The following is a 6,833-nucleotide window of genomic DNA, read 5'->3' as shown; positions in this document are numbered from 1 at the left end:
TAGACTCGACGAGTGGATGAACAACTCGGCGAGTCGGTAGGTTGCCCCAATTTATGTATGCGCGGGTAACTGTCGAGTTGCAAGAAGGAAGCTCGACGAGTGGCCTTAGGGTCTCGATCGTAAACCAAAGGAACTCGACGAGTCACTCAGGTGACTCGGCGAGTGAGTTAGTACTTCAAGGAACTCGGCGAGTAGCCGAGGGTACTCGGCGAGTCAAGGTCAACATGGACTGCTGACCTTGACTGATAACTTTGACTTTAACCAGGGTTTGATTAGTTGGCTTATGGGTATGTTTATACTATGGTAATAGGTGGTGGAGTTTGTGGCAGTGATCCGAGGGTTGAAGTTTATCTACCGAGACGACATCTGCAAGGTGAGTTATCCTCACTATATCGATAGGGTCTAAGGCACCAATGCCGGCCCTTTAGTTGTTAATCGTTATGGTATGTTACATGTGGATATGATCTGTTAGATCGGAATCAGGATAGACAGTATGTTATGCTCTTATGATCCGTAGGGATTAATATGTTAGTGACCTGCTAGGTCAGTGCTCTAGTTATGAGAGATTGCTATGTTTAGTGATCAGTGAGATAGATATGTTTGATGTTTGTATATGCCAGTATATGTTAGTTATGCGCACATGGTTAATTGCTTGTTGCTTGGGTTGAGGCGGTCCTGCTTTGTGTTGAAGGCCAACACACCCTAGGAGCGGTCTGGGGAGACTATAGGACCACGTGGCGGTCCAGTCATGCCGAAGGCTCGGTATAGATTCAGTTAGACTGTAGGCCCTGTAGGGCAGTCCAGTCAGGCCGATAGCCCAGTATGCATGTTGATTGATTGATTATTACGGATATGGTATTATCAGTGTGGTATTGGTATTTTGGGGGTAGCTCACTAAGCCCTCGGGCTTACAGCTTTTAGTTTATTGTTTCAGGTACTTCAGGAGATCATGGCAAGGCTAAGACGTGACCGTACCGCTCCTCATCCTTATGATCTGGCTTTTGGGACACTCTGATCGAATAAAGATTTGAAAACATTTTTGTAAACAATACTATTGGGTTTTATTTATGATTGAAAAGTTTAAATTTGGCGTAAATTTTATGGGTGTTACAAGTTGGTATCAGAGCCTTGGTTTGAGTGAATTGGGGGAAACACTCGTGTGAACCCAGTCTCAAATCAAGGGAATTTTCGGAATAAATTCTAAAATGGTTTTCAAAATAAAGGATGGAGGATGCAGAGGGTACGATCAGTCGGGGTCTGTAAGTAAACCCCAAAATAGCATACAGTTATTTGATATTATGATATGATAGAACAACATGCTAGTGTTAGGCTAGGAATCTTCAGGAATCGCATGATAGAATTGCCTGATTATATGATGCCTACTAGCCCAGGGTTTCTTGTATATGGAATTGACATCATTACTGTAGTCGTTAGTGTAGGCATCACGGTTGCGCGTAATCAAGATCTTATAGCCTGAGATTGTTTGATTTAGTCTTCGGATAGGATTGGATATTCGAAAGTCTATTGGGTCCAGTGTTATGTGCGACTAGCCTGCACTAGCACTGTAGGGGTTGATGAAAGTTTCATGGATGTGTGGGTTATGAGGAGCTGTGAGATAAGTTGTGGGATAGGCGATGTTCCCTAGGAGTAAGGGTTGAGCGCATAGTATGTTGATGATAGTGTTAGGGCGTTGTGGTGATACTTGAGACAAATATGGGTAGGTGTGGAAGGTAGTATGGGCCCGCACTACTGAAAGCACAGGACCCATACGCGTAGCAAGGAAGTCACAACCCCTAGGGTTTGTGAGTTTTGGTCTCCCGATATTATGTTATTTATCTGATGACTTGAATACATTCTTTCAGTATGGTGGTGACGAGACGTTTTACTACTGGATCCGGGTCAAGATCAGGATCAGGATCAGGATCGGGAGACGGAGGGTCGGAGGTGCCGATAGCACCTGAGCCCGTGGTATAGATAAGGACAGAGGAGTTGGATGCCAGGATCCGGGAGATTATGCACGGCGAGATTGCTGCGGCATTCCGAGCGCAGCTGCCAGAGATGTTTGGGTCGATTAAGACCGCGATGGTTGAGTACTTTGATGAGCGATATGCAGCTCTAGCAGAGACATCTGTCGCTGCAGCCACATTGGCTGTAACCGCGGCAGGGGTTGGAGGAGGAGTCGGCAGGGCTTTCCAGCACCGGGACTTCGATAACACGAAGCCCCCGACGTTTGATGGTACACAGGATGCGATCAGGGCTATAAGGTGGTTATCTGACGTGGAGGGATGTTTCTTCACGTGTTCATGTCCTGCTGACCAGAAGGTCAGGTGTGCCCTAAACCTGTTGAGGCTTGGGGCAAAGGACTGGTGGAGATTGACGACAGGGTCGTACACTGATGATCAGCGAGCTGCTGTTACTTGGGAGCAGTATCGGGATATGTTCCGCACCCGCTACGTTCCACGCGTTGAGCGGGAGCGGCTTGCTCAGAAGTTTTTGACATTGAGACAGGATGGAGAGTCAGTGATGGAGATCACTCGTATGTTCACGGAGAGGGCTATGTTCTGCCTGGAGTTTGCTTCAGAGCAGTCTCAGATGACTCGTTATCTGAGTATGCTCAAGACTGATAGTCGATAGTTTGTTGCTACGCAACGTTGTGAGACTCTTTTGGATCTTCAGGAAGCCGTGAGGCGGCGTGAGTTGGAGATAGAGTTGCAGTTGAAGGAGCAGCGTCAGGTTCCGGCACAGTCTCAGCCGGCACCTAAGCGGTCCAAGACCGCTGATACTCGGATCGGGGGTCAGCAGAGCCGCACTTGTGGAAAGTGTGGCAGGGGTCATTCTGGGATTTGTCGAGCAGGAGGTGGTTGCCACAAATGTGGCAAGGAGGGGCACTATGCCAGGGACTGTCGCCAGTCCGCCCCTCCAGCAGATATGAGGATTTGTTATCATTGTCATCAGGTTGGTCACGTGAAGACCAACTGCCCGCAGCTCGCCGCCAAGCCGGCGCAAGGATCCGTACCGGCTACTTTGAGGATGGGAGATGGGAGGCCAGTCAAGGTGGAGCCTCCAAAGGCTCATGGGCACGCCTTCTAGCTCACGGTCGAGGAGGCCAAGGCAGCACCGGATGTGGTTCCTAGTATGTTTCTATTTTCTGTCTCAGTTATTTTATCTATGTTGTGCTTATCGTTGGTACATGTGTTTAGGTACGTTTTTATTAAACTCTTTGCCTGCATTGGTTTTATTCGACTCGGGGGCGAGTCGTTCGTTTGTATCTCAGACTTCCAGTAGAGAGTTCAGTGTGTCGATGGATGAGCTTGAGTGTCCGTTGCGAGTTTTGATCGCCAACGAGCACGGGATTTCTGCTTCTTCGGTTTACCGGGGATGCGAGCTAGAGATTTTCGGGGTATCATTTCCGATAGATTTGATTCCTATTCCCATGGGGGAAGTATGTGTGATCGTAGGGATGGATTAGCTCAGCCGGTTTAGCGCCATGATCGACTGTGAGGGACAGCGAGTAATAGTTCGAACCCCAAGTGGGGGAGAACTGGTGGTATACGGTGAGGGCACCAGAGTGGGAGCAGGGTTTTGTTCAGCCACCAGGACTCGACAGTTCATTCAGCACAGGTGTCCCAGTTATTTAGCGTATGTGATAGATACGCGGATTGAGGATCATACTTCTGTTTCAGAGGTTCCAGTGGTTAGGGAGTTTGCTGATGTGTTTCCAGAGGAGTTACCTGGAGTGCCTCCGGAGGCAGGTAGAGTTCAGGATTGATCTAGTGTCGGGTGCGGCCGCTACCACTAAGGCGTCGTACCGTCTGACACCGCCAGAGATGCAGGAGTTGGCATCTCAGTTGCAGGAGCTGCTGGGCAAGCAGTTTATTCGCCCAAGTAGTTCGCCATAGGGAGCACCGATCCTCTTCGTCAGGAAGAAGGACGGTTCGCACAAGATGTGCATTGACTATAGGGAGTTGAACAAGTTAACGGTGAAGAAACGTTATCCACTCCCAAGGATAGATGATCTTTTCGATCAGCTGCAGGGTGCATCTTGGTTTTCCAAGATCGATTTGAGATCCGGGTATCACCAGGTCAGTGTGAGGGAGGAAGACGTGGAGAAGACCACGTTTCGGACTCGTTATGGTCATTACAAGTTCGTGGTGATGCCGTTTGGGCTCACCAACGCGCCGGCAGTGTTCATGGATTTGATGAATCGGGTATGCAGACCGATGCTCGATCGCTCGATCATTATGTTCATAGATGATATATTGGTGTATTCCAAGACCCGAGAGCAGCACGAGGAGCACCTTAGGGAGCTGTTGGAGGTTCTGCGACGAGAACGGTTGTATGCCAAGTTCTCGAAGTGTGAGTTTTGGTTACGAGAGGTCCAGTTTCTCGGACATCTCGTTAACCAGGAGGGGATTTTGGTCGACCCGGCCAAAGTTGAGGCGGTTATGCAGTGGGAGATTCCGAAATCTCCCTCAGACATCAGGAGTTTCTTGGGATTAGCAGGGTACTACCGGAGATTCATTCGAGATTTCTCCAAGATTGCAGTACCCCTCACTCGTCTAACGAGGAAGGGGGTGGATTTCCGGTGGGGCCCTGAGCAGCAGAGGACGTTTGAGACCCTCCGGCGGTGTTTATGTGAGGCGCCAGTGTTGACGCTCCCCGAGGGAGTCGAGGATTTTCTAGTATTTTGTGATGAATCCATCACAGGACTGGGGGCAGTCCTCATGCAGAGAGGACGAGTGATAGCCTATGCATCACGGCAGCTGAAGCCGCATGAGACGAGATACCCTACGCACGATCTTGAGTTGGGAGCGGTGGTATTCGCTCTCAAGATTTGGAGGCATTATCTGTGCGGGGTCCGTTGTACTATATACACGGATCACAAGAGTTTGAAGCACATCATGGATCAACCGAACCTGAATATGAGGCAGCGCAGGTGGCTGGATGTAGTCAAGGACTATGATTGTGAGATCCTTTACCATCCTGGTAAAGCGAATGTGGTTGCGGATGTCTTGAGCCGCAAGTCATCTGGGTCTTCTACCCCTGCAAGGTGTATGAGGATAGCGGTGGATTCCCCGCTTGTGAGCTTGATTAGGGATGCTCAGGTTGAGGGCATGAGACCAGAGAACTGGAAGATGGAGCGGATTAAGGGCGAGAGCGCCCGGTTTGTTCAGGATAGCCGCGGATTATTGACCCGACACGGTCGGTGATGTGTAAAATTCACTCTAGTCTTAAATTTATAAGGTTGAAATTACCGATACTAGAATTTACTATCGACTTAGGCAAGTGTACCTAATTGAATTTGTAATATAGCAATGGTAAGAACGGATGTCGAACACTTGGGGAAACGAGTATGATTTAATATTAGACTATTTGTCGCTAATTAACTTAAAAGATAAGTAACTTGGGGGAATTTCTAGTAACAAGACAATAATGAGAATTTTAACAATTAAAGTGTAGAATAAATATGGAACAAGAATTGGTTTTTAAGAATCAAGAATGATAAGGATGCTTTCACTTAGATTTAATTCCACCTTTTAGTAATGAATGATTTATATTAAGTGCAATGGATATTATTAGTTATTTACCGATTTCTAAAATTGGTTAAAAATCATGATCTAATTTTTTACCGTTTTGATAATAAAAATAATTAAAAACAATGGTCATGCAATTAACAATTTTATTAACAATAATTAATTCGTATCATGCAAACATTTGATCAAACTATTAATTTTAGTGGTCGTAAAACTAATAAGAATCGTAAGTTGGTCATACGATACAAAATATACATGTTAAATTTTTAGTATTTTATTTTACCTAATCCTAGGATTTTGTCCATCACTAGTCATAAATATCAATGGTCATGAAAAATTTATGATTCAAGATAATATATTTAAATTGATCCTTTAAAAATATTAACTTAGTTATAGGAAAATTAATTACAAAAATTCAACGTATAAAAATAAATGATCAAATATGCATGATAAAATAAATAACAATTAATATCCGAATAATATAAATCAAATCGTATTTTCAAGGTTTCATTATCCAAGTGAAAGCAAAGGGAATTTTAGCCCATAATTAAAGTTACAACATACATAGAAAACATATTGAGAATGTTAAACATTTCGATAAAACAAACCCGATGTAGTCCCTAATGCCACTGCAATCTTCAATTCCTTAGCTCTTTGACTCTTGAATCCCCGATTGTAGAAAATTGGTTCAAAGGTTGGAAGAAATTTGTGTATCAAAATGCATAATTGCAATGTCTTCTCTTTTTTTTTCTCCCCTTTTTTTTGGTGAAAATGGTGGTATTTATAGTAAAAATTGGAAGAATTAAATACCAAAAAGAAATAAATTGAGATTGGATCTAATGAAAAAGAATTCAAAAGAAATAAAAAGATGGGAATAAAAGGTTGGAAAGTTTAAAGGTGGTGAATTATTGAGTATTGGTTGGAAAGGAATGAGTTTAAAATAGGAAAAAGTGTGGAAAAAATGGTTAAAAACGGAATGGAATCGGAATTGGCAAATCTGGAGGCCAAAACGACGTCGTTTTGTACTGTGAATAGTCCGAATCGGATTTTGGGTCGTCAACCGGGTTAAGGCGCGGATCTTCTGTGAGGGAAAACGGTTCGAAATCGCGGGTCGGATCTGGATCGAAGCCAGGTATGGATCGGATCGGATGACGTCATCGATGACGTCACCAGCGAATAAAAGCGCGGATTTTAATTCCCGGGTCGGATTGGAGTCGGGTCGGCAAATCGGTTCTGCTTGTGAGACGAAATGGTTGCGGGGCGAACTCCGGATCGGGCTCGGATCTTCCGGATCTGGGT

The sequence above is a fragment of the Lactuca virosa genome, chromosome 3, assembly GCF_052849685.1.
Source record: "Lactuca virosa cultivar CGN04683 chromosome 3, Lactuca_virosa_CGN04683_v6, whole genome shotgun sequence".
NCBI classification, from domain to species: domain Eukaryota; kingdom Viridiplantae; phylum Streptophyta; class Magnoliopsida; order Asterales; family Asteraceae; genus Lactuca; species Lactuca virosa.
This window is presented reverse-complemented; position numbering follows the sequence as displayed.